The sequence below is a fragment of the Pezoporus wallicus genome, unplaced genomic scaffold (assembly GCF_028554395.1).
Source record: "Pezoporus wallicus isolate ANWC-B61680 ecotype Strahan unplaced genomic scaffold, APGP_CSIRO_Pwel_v1 contig_9942, whole genome shotgun sequence".
Lineage (NCBI taxonomy): Eukaryota > Metazoa > Chordata > Aves > Psittaciformes > Psittacidae > Pezoporus > Pezoporus wallicus.
This window is the reverse complement of record NW_026641239.1, coordinates 353,039-367,799: the sequence shown is the minus strand read 5'-3', so window position 1 is coordinate 367,799 and position 14,761 is coordinate 353,039.

Below are 14,761 nucleotides of genomic sequence, written 5' to 3'. Positions count from 1 at the left end.
TTCTGTCATTTGTACTGCGGCAAGAAAGGGCACACAGATTATACACTACGGCAGCAGCAGCAAAATGACTTTCTGAGATGAAGCAGAAAACCATAATAACTGTTATGAAAAGAAAATTGGAAAAACTCAAATGCTATTTTTAGCTTTTTATACAAGTGGGCATTTAATAAATGTAACTTTAATGGATTCTGTTCACTGGCTTTTCAGCCTAGCTCATGACTTGAGGGGAGAGTTCAAAAATCACAGTTTTATCTTTACTAACTCGCAACTAAAAGCTTACTTCTAGTTTTTCTTTTTACTTTGTCGTTATTAATAACCTAACTGGTTAACTAATAAGATTAAATGCACTATATGGGAAAATACCAGCCTTTTCCTTGTGCAGATCCAAGTAAGTCAGAAATGTGCATGGCTAAATTCAGGGCTCCAGCACTTACTAAATGTCTTCCTGTTGGAACACTGATCCATGCAGTCCCTCATGAGCAGCTTTGTTTCAAAAGGCTTCTCCTTGTCTTCACCCAGACCTGGATGAGAAGTATCCCAGCTCTAAAACTACAACAGTATTCTGCAGCTTTGGGTTATTTAGTCACGGCGGCTTCAGCTGTCTTGAGCACTACAGGCACGTTCCGCATGGACCTGAGAGATTAAATAGTTAGAGCCATCAGAAACAGGCATGAGAAAACAGTACATCTCTGTGGTGCATGACCAGCCATTTTACCATCTGGAGATCAGATTATTGTGTTTAGATGAGTGATACCATTTTACTTCCACTTGAATGATAATAAATAAAATAGGTATTAACTTACCCAGATGTGGCATTGCTTATTTGTATATCTTTACTCACATGGATATTACTACTAATAAAGTCTTCTGCACAGAGTTGCCCACAATCATAACAGTTAAGCCCTGCTCTATTGTATTTGTGTCTAAACATACTGATTTCCAAGCTTGCTTAATAACTTTCCTGCAGCGTGATGCTGCTCGCTGTTGTAAACCACAGCACAGCAGAAGTATTCAGCCGCAGTTGAGTGCCTAGAGGATGTCTTTGCCATGAGGATGTTTAGATTACTAAGCACGGATAGTGTAGTACCCTGTAAGCAACATGAAATGTATTCTGCAAGCGACTTGCTGCTTCTCCTTAGATCAGTGCTTTGTGTCTGGCCCAGATGAACAGCGACTGAACAATCACTGCTAATGTTCTGGTGGCTGTCCTCAGCAGGTGATCCATGCAGAGCCACTTGGCAGTATCAGTCCAATTCCTAAATCACCACTCTGGCAGTGTTTGGTGAGTCTGGAGCCAGCTTCCAAGTGAAGGCAGATAGATGTATGACTGACAGGCCAGGGAGGCTGAAGTGCTGTCACCTGAAAGGTGTCCCCTTGGGAGCAAGGTCATGACACATTGACACAGCGAGTGTGGGAAGCTGTTCTCCCAGTGTCTTGTCTGGCTGCAGATCTGGTTTCTCCTGTTGGCTCTGTATTTGCTCAGACTCAAGTGAAAAACCCTAAGGAATCTGAACGTGTGCCCTGTCTGTGTTATCATCTCCAGCAGCAGGTTTTGGGCTGAAGGAACGCTGCAAACTCTCCAGCTGCTTTCTCTATTGCAGTTCAGAATGGAAACAGGATTGACGTTTTCATGGACATACCAGTGTTCCAGGGAGGAAGTACTACACAAATCATAACATTTTATCACAAGGTACCACTTGCCTGGGCAACACCCATCTGGGTAGTTGTTTCTTAACAATCAGATTTTGACCTATTTCCAGCTTGTTTAAAAAGTTCTCCAAATTCTCAGTGTCTCTGTTTCTGTAGCATTTAGTTCTGTGGCATCAGCTTCCAAGCTCCCAAGGCAAGGTCTTTTCTTCCAAAGTCATTGGGTAGAAAAGGGTATTTGGTCACAGCTGCGTTACACTGATTTCCATGATTCCAGTGTAGAGACATAAAACCACTGTGAGCCACTGCGCCGTGGTGATGTCAGGCTCTGGTGGTTGAGGGGGGAGCAGACATATCCCAAATAACCAGCAGGAACTGTGAGACAAATCATGTCCTTACTGTCACAAAACCCTCGCTGACTTCAGTGGGAGTTTTGCCAAAATAAGGTCTGCTGGATTTAGCTCTGTATTCTTCCTCCTGACAGAACAAGCAGGAATTAAAGGGCCAGCATCAGATTTATCAGACACAGAGGATGAAAAAAGAACTGTAGTTACCCAAAAGAATGACTTTCCTCCAACACAAATCAATGTTTCATTAGACACATTCTAACTTATAACAAAAAATCAGATGGTTCTGGAAGTTTTTCCCAGCACAAACAATCCAAGCACTCAAGTTAGCAATATGGTTTGATTTTTATTAGGCATCTATGAGAGGCTGTCTTGCACTGATGTATTTATACTGTTTAGCACTGAAATACAACTTTATGCATTACCTTGTGTTTAAAGGCATTGCTAACATGTCTTGTATTAAAAAATATGTATTTTTTTACCCTTTTTTCTGCATTTTTATTCCTCATAGTTTTGAAAAAAAGTATGTTTTGGCAAATTAGGAGACACAGAACCAGCATTTGCTGAATGCCAGGAACTGGAGTTCTTTTCCTGCAAATGGAGCTACTCAGGCCAGTGTCTATTACACTGCTTCAGTCTGTCATTGCAGAATAACGTGTCATGGTCAAGCTTCTACATTTCATTGTGACTGCTCAGGTTTTCAAACCGCTCATTTATACAATAAGCACTTCATTAGGTCTGTTCTTGAAATAGGATAAAGCAAATCCTGCACATTTTGTTAATACCAGAAAAAATGCTGTTGATGAGGAGTATGGAAAATGGGATCTTAGTTTTCAAAGATAAAATCCTTTCTCTCTCCCTACTTCTTTTCTCTGGAATGGAATAGCAAACATGCTTGCCCCTTAGGGAGCAACAAGAACAAAACCAGAAAGGCATACATCACACGCAAATAATAACCACATAGGGAAATAAGGAAGGAATGAATCCTATATATTTTCATATACATTTTACAACTGGTTCATACTGAAAACAAATAAAAGCCCCAAAATCTCAGTATTTTCTGCAATTAAAATTTGTGGGGGTTCAGTGCCTTTTTATCACTGGATTCCTGTTTATTGGAAATAGCAGTTGTAACTCTCAGGTTATACAATATGAATAATTCAGCAGTTTAATTGGTTTACACTATTGCAGCATTTTCTGGTGAGTAAACCTGTGTTTAGGCATTTCCTGGCAGTTATCAGACAGAAATTGTAGAGCCATTAGTGAAGAATTCCCCAAAGCAAGAAGCGCTGATTAATTTGGGAGCCTAAAAATTGAGGCTTTAAAAATCACATGAAAACTATGCCTTTTGCTTATCGACTGCTACGTGAAGGATGCAGTGCTCCAAACCAGCAGGCTGCGGACTGCAGTATTCCAAGACTTTGAGGGTTTTAAAGTATTTATAAACCATTGTACCCATCTCCCTTATTCCCTACTTTAAAGCTTGCTGTGTTTTTGTAGCATATTAAAAAGAAAATAGAACTGTATGAGAAAGTCACCCACAGACAACCTGTTCCACTAATATTCTGCGTTCATGTTGCATCTTTCTGTCCTAAAGGATTTCTCTACTTCATTTTCATTTTCCATGGGCTGCTCAGGTCTGCACAAGTGAGCCAGGAAACAGTGAGAGATGAAGTTAATGTACAGCAGACAGTAATGAGAACTGGGCATTTATTATTTCCTGGGCAATGACAGCATCCCCTCCAAATGAAGCCTCCTTAGGAACATATCTCCCACAGCTAATAACTAGAAAGCAATCTGAATTCTTCTAACAAAGAGGTGGAGCGTGGCGTACTTTATAGTGGGTTCTTACCATTGTGCTTCCTATTCCTTTTGTGGTTTTATTTACTACAACCATTCGTATGTGAAATGCATCACTTTAAAATCTATATACACTGAGGGTTCTTTTCTGCTTGGTTTAATTGAACAAAGTGAAGGCTGATCGTAAAATACAACGGGAGGAAAAGGCAGAACTCCTGTACTGGAAAAAGCACTATAAATATTTCCCTGGGATCATTAACACAACCTGTAACACTTCACCCCATGTGGCGGAAAGAATTATAGAGCCCTTGTATGAAATGGCTAAGAAGTGATTCCAATTCCGTCCCAAATTAACGTGGCTTTTTCTTTAAGTGCAAAGAAAACATCCCTTAGTCCTTAATTCTGTTATCAAAGTTATTTCCAAGCTCTGAAGGGATTCACTTGCAGTGACCTGGCAGTGTCAAACAAAGGTTCGACTTTTATTCTGACACTTCTTGAAGAATTTGATTGAAACTATATATGTCCAGATAACACCCAACAAAGTGCCCCTCTTACGTTTGTTTCAAGATATTTTTGGAAACAACAGAGGCGACCTTGGATGGAGCTGCTTTTCCAATTTAGGACTTCATTTGGTCTAAGAGAGTAAAATTATACTCTTTAATCCTTTTGTGTGCCTGCAAACAAGACAGCTTTAGTTTATGCCATTGCCGAACTGTTTTCTGTACCTTCTTAGCAGTGTTGAGCTGTTTAGATTGTTGAGAAGAATTATTTTAGGTAATCAAGAGTTCCTTTCAAATGTACATATAAATAGTCCTCTGATATATCACATGCCCCTTAAATATATTGTGTAATCTAAACCAGCAGTGGTCCTTTATGTAATACCTTTGCTTCTATAGAACTAGCGTTCATAAATAAGAGTTAGCCTTTGCCTATAGACACAACGAATCTGATTTCAAGCCAGAGCTCACACAGACTTGATGTAAAGTCTAAATGAGGACAGTGGTAATGCTGGTGCCTGCACTGTGATGGGACTGCCACCTGTCCAGATCCCAGCAGAAACAGTGTTTGTCAAGCTTCAAGCTTAAAAGCCAAGGTGAGGAGCCAGGTTCTGTGGACATCTACAGTGGGGTTGACTGTTTTCTTCTCACTTGCTTTGCCAGCTGTGCCATTTTATCTGTAACATTTTATTACATCCAATCACTTAAGATGTTTTTTTAAGTAGTCTGCACTTAATTTTCTACATAATCAATATCTTTTAATTCATTCTGTTATAGGCATACTGCGCTCCATAAGGAAATGGAATTAGTCTCTTGCAATAATGCAGTTTCACTGCTGTGAATCAAGAGAATTGTCAAAGTACAGTATTCTCATCATCTCTCCTGCACAATATTTACTTTCTTCAATGATAATGTTGTCCAGTGTTACCTAATAATCAAAGTGTGTGTGTGTATATATATATTTCTAAACCTAGAAATGCCAGTGGAATCTATTTGACATAAGTGGTATAGGCAAATGTAGCTGTAAATGTATATTGTTTATTTTATTTGATCACACTTAGTGTCCATGTGTATTTTCGTAGCTCTCTTATACACTTACTATGATTGATGAATCAAGCTCTAACTCTAGAATATCCAGTTCCCTGATTTTATGACATTGTCATGTAAAGCATTTGCGGACAGCTTAAGAGAAGCTGATCCTGTGAACCCCTATGTACGTGAGCATGGCTATATCAGCATACGCATTAAGCAGGTTAAAATAAACTATTTGGTATAGCACCATTCATCACAGAACCTCAAACTAATTTACAAACAACTCTTAGTAAAGCCTCTTGACTGTACAGCCACAAAAACAAGTGGCTGCTATTTATAGTCGTTTCTAGATGAACAAACCATAGTATGGAACGAAACAGAAGCAAAACTAAGGATCTAATCCTTGTCCCTGGGCATGCCCAGGGTTCCCAACCTGATCTCCCTGAAAACCACCTGAGTCTTGTCCTGAGCACAAGTTCAGACCCCCAAAGCCTTGTCCTGCCCGAGGTTTGGTTTATTTGAACACAGAGGAGTGATACAGCAAATGTGACGGAATTTCCCAGTGCAGCAGTCAGTGTCCTTGCTCTGAGTATCCTCATCTGACCCCTGACACTCCCTAAGGGTAATTCAGCAGTAAAATGCCTATACATTTGCAATGTGATAATTCACTGGAAGGTGTAATAGAAAAGTCATAACAGATACAGATAAATGTGATACAGAGAAACCTAAAGGCATTTCCTGAAGGGGCTTTTCATTAAATCATAACAAGGACTTTCAACCATATAAAGCAGCACAGGTACCTCCACTGAGCTAATGGAGTCAGCGAAACTAAATGTGAGGTTTTCTCTTATCTTGAGATCTTTTTATAATCCCAGAGAGATAAATATCAAGAGAAGCAGCCCTAAATAGAACCCCTGTGTGTGTGCTTGTGCATGCACGCATGCAAACAAAGATTAGCTCTCTGTTCTACACCAGCATACAGCACTCTGGGGCAACGTTCTACTTCTGTGCCCATTCTGTGTACATTGTCAGTCTTCTACAAGTGTCTACTCTGTGCTATAGCTGAAGCGCATTCACCATCTGAGCTAGCACAAAAATAAGAGGAAATTCTGTCTTTTCTTAAACATCTAGAGGAAATGAAGAGATTGTGAATATAAGTCAATGTTGTCTTCAAACAGAGAAGAGGCATGAATATGAAAGCACTACAAGAGAAAAAGTGGCTGGCTTAGAGCATGGTAAGGGACAAGGGAGTTTGTGCTTCTGGTTTATTACCCCAGGCAGCCCTGGCCAAAGATGCTGCTTCTGCTTGGCTGGTGTACACCTCAGTGTGCTGGCATGGAACTGGTTGGAATTAGACCTCAAAAAGGAAGGCAGCAGATTTGTCACTGGAGCATTCAATTTTCCTTTTATATATGAGAACAAATCCAGGCTAACCTCAGTTAATGAATAACCAGTCAATGGTGATAGCTCCTGTTTAGATGGATAAATTTGGCCTTAAAAAAACCCTGACTGTTGATACAAACATGTACCACAGGGGAGTTAAAATGAAATGTTCATAATGCTTCTTGGAAAAAAATGAAAAAACCTGTTTAAAAAACCCCACAACTTTTAATGCAAAGTTAAAATTTTCAAAAGAAAACTTCTACTTTTGGGGAAAAAAAACCACACCCCCCCCCAAAAAGGTTCTTTAATTAATGCAAAAAAAAAACCCAACTCAAAGAGTTTTGATGGAAATGTTCTCCTTACTAAGAAGACATTCAGGCTGTTACTACATAGTTCCATAAGGAGCCAATAAACTCTAGCAGGCTCAGCAACACTACAATATGATATTCTCCATGGAAAGGCATGGACACTGGAGGTTCATAATAAGGGAATTTTTCTTTGCTACAGCAGCTGCATCAGAGCCACTCTTACCTGCAGGAAACGGTCCTGCTGTGATTTATCTTTGTTTGAAACAATCCATATGAGTACATCCAGTTTTTAAAAAAGGGCATTCAACAAATAGAGTGGTTTGCAGCGTTACTGCTTCCCTGATGCACACATATTGAATACCTCAACACAACATTAGCTAATTAACTTGGGGGTGATTACTGGCCAGAGATAAAGCACATAGTAAGTAAGAATGGATTAAGCCTGCCCTCTTACTGCACTTGCTGTGGTTGCTCCCTGAATACAATGAGGATGTAGGTTTCCAGGAGATTAAATCCAGCAGTAAGTGGTACCTGGAATCTAAAAGAAAGCTAAAAAAACCCCATTTGGATGAAGCTTAAATTGCAGGGTGCTGCACAGAGTGTGCTGAACTCTATGGAGTTTTACAGAAGCCAAAGCTTCTCCAAAACCAAAATCCCTCCAGTAAAATTGTAGTGAGAACTCCGATTTAACCGAAAGCATTACTTGGTATATGCTAACCCACTCTGCACAATTCATCTTTAAAGGCATAGACAGTAAACCAACATTCTCAAAAGGCTGCTTTAAACACAAACTGCACATAGATGCATTCCACACTCACACCTCCCGCCACTAGAGCAGAGCCAGCAGCAATCCCAGCCAGTCTGCCCAAAGAAGAGCCATCACAAAACACCTACAGAAAGGATTTTCTTTTCCCATAGGAATGCTGCTTCACAGCCATTACTGCACTAATGGTAACTAAAAGTCAGTCCCCACAGCGAGGTTCCTCCAGTTGTAACCACTTTCGTCAGCAAACTGCTTGTATGACTGACTGCGGGTTATGGGGTTTGGAGGACTAACCCATCTGAAACCCCTTCTCCAGGCTTGTTTGCAGCCACACACTGGGGCCACACAAGTCCACCAGTGCAGTATCTGTGAGAGGCTGTCTGCAGGCTCATTTTTTAGACATAAATTATTACTGTAAGTGCTGTCAACAAGCTAGAAGGGTCTGCACTAAGATGAGTGGGCCGGTTAAAGTACAGGAAGGAAACTAGGTCACGATCAGAACACACTCCCACTTATAGTGCCTGTGGGGCAACCCAGCCATAAAGAAAACCCAGGCTGCTGGGGAGAAAAGCTATGGAAGACAGCAGCTTTGCCTCCAGAAGAATCCTATCCCAGATGACTTATAAAATTCTCTGCTAGTGTATTCATTGATGGATTACATCAGCACGCAGCAATACACGTTATTAAATAGTTGGGGAAAACCAGTTTGTAGCCTGAGAGAAGTGGGACTGTCCTGTTCCTGTGGTACCACAGTCTAAAACAGATTACAGTGATTGTGAAAATGGTGTTTTCAGTTGTGCTGGCACAACTCTCTGTGGGGCTGCATGTTCAGGCTTCCCACAGTCACTTGGTGAAAGATGATTATTAACTCAGTTACTCAGTTTATAGCCACATACGATTGTAAAAGCACAACCAAAGGGGTAGAGAGCAGCAGGCAAGGAGCAAGGGACACAGAGAACAAGGGGCAGGAACTTCCTACACTGCCCTCCCTGCCAAGGAGAACGTTTTGCAGCCCCGCACCTATGTCTGCAGTTCCCGCTGTCCCTGATGTGCTTCAGTGATTGGCTCAAGACATCTGAACACAGCAGAAAAGTTACAACTGCTTTATTAAAAATCTTATAAGCAAAGGCAAAATCACCCCTTCATCAAAACCCTCCCCCCTGATGGGATGGTGAGTGATCACAGAGTTAAGTAACACAAAACAAGACAGAAGCACGTTTTATCTTCTAAGGAATACTCACCAAGTGATCAGCATGGGAAGGCAGGAAATTAATCCTTGCAACTTGTGCTGAGCTCTGGCAGAGGTGTCTTGCTCCTTTCCTTTATGTGCGCCTCAAGAAATGAAACACAAAGATGCAGAATGATCACCTGGGCTTTTGAATTTCCAGGGGATGCTTTTCCCTCCATCAGCTCCCTGTCCTCTCTTCACAGAATGTACGCATGTGTTAAACTAGAACATAAAGTTCTGGAGGTGTCTGCCTACACGATGGTATAAATCAGCCTAAGTCACTTTCCTGATGTAATGTCTTGGACAGGGCCCTTCCGATTTCCTGAACAGGATTTTGGAAGGAGAAAGTAGACTGCCTTGATTACTGTATCCCATCATTTCCATTGCCTTGCTCATTGTATGGTAGGACTTCATGGCTTTTATGGAGTGCTACATTAATACCCAGGCTGATGGTTCATATGAGGTAAAATACGACAAGAGGGAGATTGTAAAACTGCTCATTCAAGCAAACGTGGAAAACTCAAAGATACTGGAATCCATTCTGGGTTATTATGTAATTCAAGGACATGATATTTTTCAATCTCTTAATCAATGAACATTCAAAATATGTAATAAGCCCTACATCATCATGTGTCTTGTTTATGAGCAGCTTAAAGTATGAGTGCGTGAGTGATTATGCACTGTAACAGCCTGTTTTTTTGCCTTTGCAAAATGAAGAGTTAAATGTTGCAAAGGAAATGGTCACAAACAGTATTTTTATGAGTAAATGCTTTCACCATGAGCTTTAATAAAAATATACATAACTAATAGGAATGTAATAATAACATACCCAACTGCCAGCAATTTGTGTGGTATCATTAAGATATGCATTAAAATGTTACCTATGATCAAAATGACTGCTTATAGGAAATGTTTGACTCTCCTTCTGATTAATAGGATGGCAGTTATTAGGGGAATGATGCACGCATGCTGTAACCCCCATGAACTGAATGAACTAACCTCTTTTGAGTCAATCAGCTCCCACCTAGCCAGGAGAAAAGAGTCCGACCCAAATAGTCCATAATTAGATCATCAGCTGCTCACACTATTGATCTCCTGAGATCTGGGGTGGCCTGAGCTGCCCTCATGCTCCAGCTGCAACTCAGAGAACAGACTTCATTCTTGAAAGAAAAGAGGAGTTATTCAAAGACACGTGCAATAATGATGTTGGACATCCATCTTCTTGGAAGTAGCTTAATTTGTCGTTGATTAATATATACCCAGAAATCAGATTATGACCTTGTCAAGCAGAACAGCAATTAGGTTGTTGCTTAGATCATCAGGGGTCTACTTGTTGCCTTTTATTATACCTGGCTGGAAAATGCAGGTGTTGTTCAAATAGATTTAAGTTCTTAGTATCAGGTTCCATCTGCCAAAGTCACCACACAAAAGTTCAGCTGCAAAGCCATCCTCTACACAAATCTGGTTTTCGAAAGCCAAAAAACTGGATCAATCCTGAAGTTCTAATTGGATGATTTTCCATATTATTCTCATGTATTGGGTATTTAATGTCTGTTGCCTTTTAAGAACATGATATTCTTGCAGTAATTCAGACTGGTACACTCTGTTTCCAAAGCTGCTTTTCCAGTAGCCTGTATATAAATGCAGTGGGTTACATATGGCTTTGCAATTTCATAATGGTATCTCTTGGAGTAAAAATAAGTATTTTAAATTTCAGCAGCCTATGATGTAATTAAATTAAAAACATAATGGGCAAAATTTAAAATTTTATTTACATTTTCTTTAGAATATCTGATTCAGAGCCCAGCTCTGATGACTATTAGATCTGTTTGAAAAAGAAAACCTTACTGGATCAAGTATAAATACAACTCATTCTGTTCCAAACCCATCTATATTAAATCCTTTCAAGCACTAACATACTGAAGCACGTAGAATCCTTCAGGGAGATCAGGAGGCCCTCATACTAACTGCAGGGTTTTTTTTCCTCATTTCTATGGCATATGTTGTATCAGAAATCACAGTTAAAAGAAATTTCATGCTCAAAATCGAAATCTTTTCTCACATTTAACTCAGCCAAAATTCCTGCAATGGCAGAATTAAATGTGGGGTTGTTCTCAAATGGTAAGGAAGCTGCAATATGGAACAATCACCTAACTACAAAGACTGCTACTTTGAACATTTATCATCAGCTTGAGGAGTCATCAGTAATTGTTCAGTAAGTCCATTGTGTCTGCCCAGAATTTCTTACTGTTTTTTTAGAGGGATTTGCATCTGTACTGATCTAGAAGAAATAATCAATCCTTTCTTGTAGAATGCAATGAGTATAGCAGGTGGGAAGTGACATTCACTTACAAATACATGTAAGCAGCATCCTAACCTCAGCTGAGACTCTTTTTTCCCAGGACAGATAGAAAGCTGCAGTGCTACCTTAGGGCCAAATCAGGCACCACATCCAAAAATGAAGTTCCAGACTGGTCAGACTTGGACTGGAGAAAGAACAATGCCGGTGACTTCAGTGTCTTTGTCTTCTGCCAATAGTTTAATTTTCTTACAGTAAAAATATCCCTGGAGGAAAAGATCTCCCTGTATGTAACTTTTTTTCCTGTTGAGTCATTTGGTTTGTTTATGTGTCCTACGTAAAGGTGTAGTTTTACAGAACGCTTCTGCATGCAGGAAGAACTCCCCTTTGAACAGATTCTCTACCTGTGCATGAGGGAAAGAAATAAATCTGGAGCTGGTGACATTTCAAGGGCAAGGACACAACTGTTCGGAGGAGAATTATCTGATTTGGTTCGTGTTTATTTTTACTTATATCTAGCAATCTGCTCTCCAACAGAAGACGCTTATTTGCAGAAGAGAAGACTGTCTCCTCCTTGGACTGATGCCCGATCTGAAGGAAAGGTGTCACTAAGGACAAGAGGTATTTCTTGAGCATGTATTATCTAATGTAGTAAGTGTCTATCTAGTGTTTGAAAAGAAACAGTATGTGTCATATATGCTAACTAATTACAGATAAATTCTTCATTTCTTCCCATCACACTTCTTATTCACCAGCTACCATAGGCTAAATCTGCCTTCCTCTCAGGAGCACATATTCCAAAGTAAGATATTCCATATGTGGAATTTTAGAATTAATGATTCCCAATTAACTTGTGGAGAGAAGCTCTAGGGTACAGATCTCTAAATGCATTTTACACATGCTTACTGCCAAGGTAGAGGGCTTTACAATTTCACCAGAAATCTTTTCCTTTCAGAACTCTTTGGAGAAACTTTTCCAGTCCCAGTATCCTGTAATGAAGGTCTGAGAACCTCCAGGTTGCAAACTGAAGTAAAACAGATTACAGCAAAATGGGTTAAGAAGCAGAAAAGACGTTACTTTTTGCCGCAACTGAATCACTACGAAAAATGCAAAAGGGAGAAATCAACTTCCATCTGCATAAGGCTCAACCCTTTCATTTAGGTTCTTTCTGCTGCAGTGATTTTGTCTTGTAAACTCTTTCATGTAAGACATTAAATGATGTTGAGTTACTGGTGTGCCAGCCATGGTATCCAGTAGTTACTGAATATAAACCTGAATGTTAACATTCCCCAAGTCTTTGCCTCAGTAATATCTTTAAACATAATAGTATCTGCCTGTTGGCTTGTTTTCTCATAGGGACGGCGACAGGGCATTTTGTGTTCTCTTATCTTCAATAGCAATGAAACAGGAGGAGCTCCACAATGCGAAACCAAATCTATTGCTATTAATACAACATCCCAGCCACAGAGAAGAGATGTGTTTATTTACCAAAGCTAGAGATGCCTCTCCCTGACCTTTCCAAAGCTTGTGTGCTTTAGCTGGGAATAGATTCCTCAGAACTGGGTGCTGTATTTAAAAGTATACAGTAAAACCCATACACACACCACCCTCCCCGAATAGTCAGAAGTGTAACTAGGACACAGTCCATATTCAGTCCTGATTGCTTTGCTAGTGCACAGAGATCAGTCAGCTTCCCAAAGCCCACTCGCCTTCCTTCCTGCCACTTAGTGACACATTTAGCTGACTATACCCATACATGGGCCCACTTTCTGTCTGAGGCCTAACATCTCTCTGTAGCCTAAGAAAACTGTCAGGATAGATTTCCTTCTTTGCATAATCAAGAAGTGCTTCAGACTCTGGGGGATTTGGTTGAAAGAACAACCAAAAAAGATACACCAAACAAAAAAAAATAGATTGTCTTTTCTGGAATTGACCCTGGTTTAAAAATCAAACTTTAACTGTTTTTTTCACAGTTTGTTGTATTTAGTGACCTGTCTGTAGAACTTCAAATGATGTCTGCAAGAGTTAAAGCTTGCATTAGCACTAAGGATTCAAACTGGTTTAACCTCATAGACTCACGATCCATTCTATAAAGCTGATACATCTCTAGTACAGAATGAGCCTCTGAGCACCTCAAGGCTGCTTTGGTGCTCCTTGGACAATGCTAAATTTCAGTTCTCCAACCACCTAGCTGTCAGAAGTAGCTGTCCTGCAACACTGCTGGCAAAAATGAGTGTGGGCTGGCTCCTCACCCATCTAGTTCTCCAGCCTGGCATATTAATTCAAATCACCACTGATTTTGGTACCTGCTCCATCGTTGTTTGATATTTTAGTCTAAACAGACTATTAATGAGTTACAGAAGCAGACCTGGGAGCAGGAACTAGAAACCAGGGAAGGAACTGGCCCTACATGTCTTGATTCCAAAGCAATAATCACTAAGCAATGTATAAAAGGAAAACAGTAGTTATGCCAATTCCTCTTCCTCCAACAGAGTAAAAAGAGAAGGCAGTACACAGTCCTAGGAAAGGCCAGCTTACCTGAGAGCTGTCAGATAAGCTCCGAGCATGCTTGCTTAACTGAACCCTTCAGTGATGAAGACTATAGCTGACATCTCAGTCTGGGTTTAAGGCCTGCAGTTGGTTCCTTGCTCCTGATGCAGCTGTGTCATGGATAACTTCCCAGTGCCTGTACCTATACAGTGAGGGAGGATACAGGGATAGAAACCAGCATCAAGATGTAAGGTGGCAGCACGACTTCATTCTTTGTCAGAAGTACCAGATTTGGGCCAGCTTAAGTTGTATTATGTCAAAGTCTTGTTTTAATTCAATTGATTGTTTTCTAGTCTTTAGATACAGGGTGCTGTGGTTTGACGATGGCAGTCACCTGTAGAATTAGAAACAAAAGCCTAGAGTCCACAATAACTGTCTCTAATCATTGGACAATATTGTCTATAAATAAAGTCTTCTAAATATTATTCTCCACCAACAGCAGCTTGGAAGGCCAAAAAACTGTCTTTCATTACTCTAGAAACTATTTCACACTTTGGAAGGAACTGGTTTAGCAGTGATGCATCCCCTCATGCTCTGACCAACTTCACACTTCATTTTTTATCCAAATCAAAGTAACAGGCTTTGGGGACCTTGTCTGTATTCCTTCCTACTCAAGTCTGTTCCCATCTGCCTGATCCCCTCGGTGACTTTATAATACTTCTTTTGTGTCACCAGAACTACCACTGCCTCCCAGTCAAACTTCCCACACTGGTCTCTAAAACTGCACTCCCTGCTTTTGCATGTTCAGCTTCTGTATCTGTGAGTGCATGAATAAGGGCTTGTTTGTATGCTCCAAATTTACTATGACCATTTTTACAATTGCAGAACTCCGTACACACAGCAAATCTCCGGCCCCATGGAAAACTGCCAGAAAGCATCTGATCCTGGTAATTAGGGGAAAGTTCTG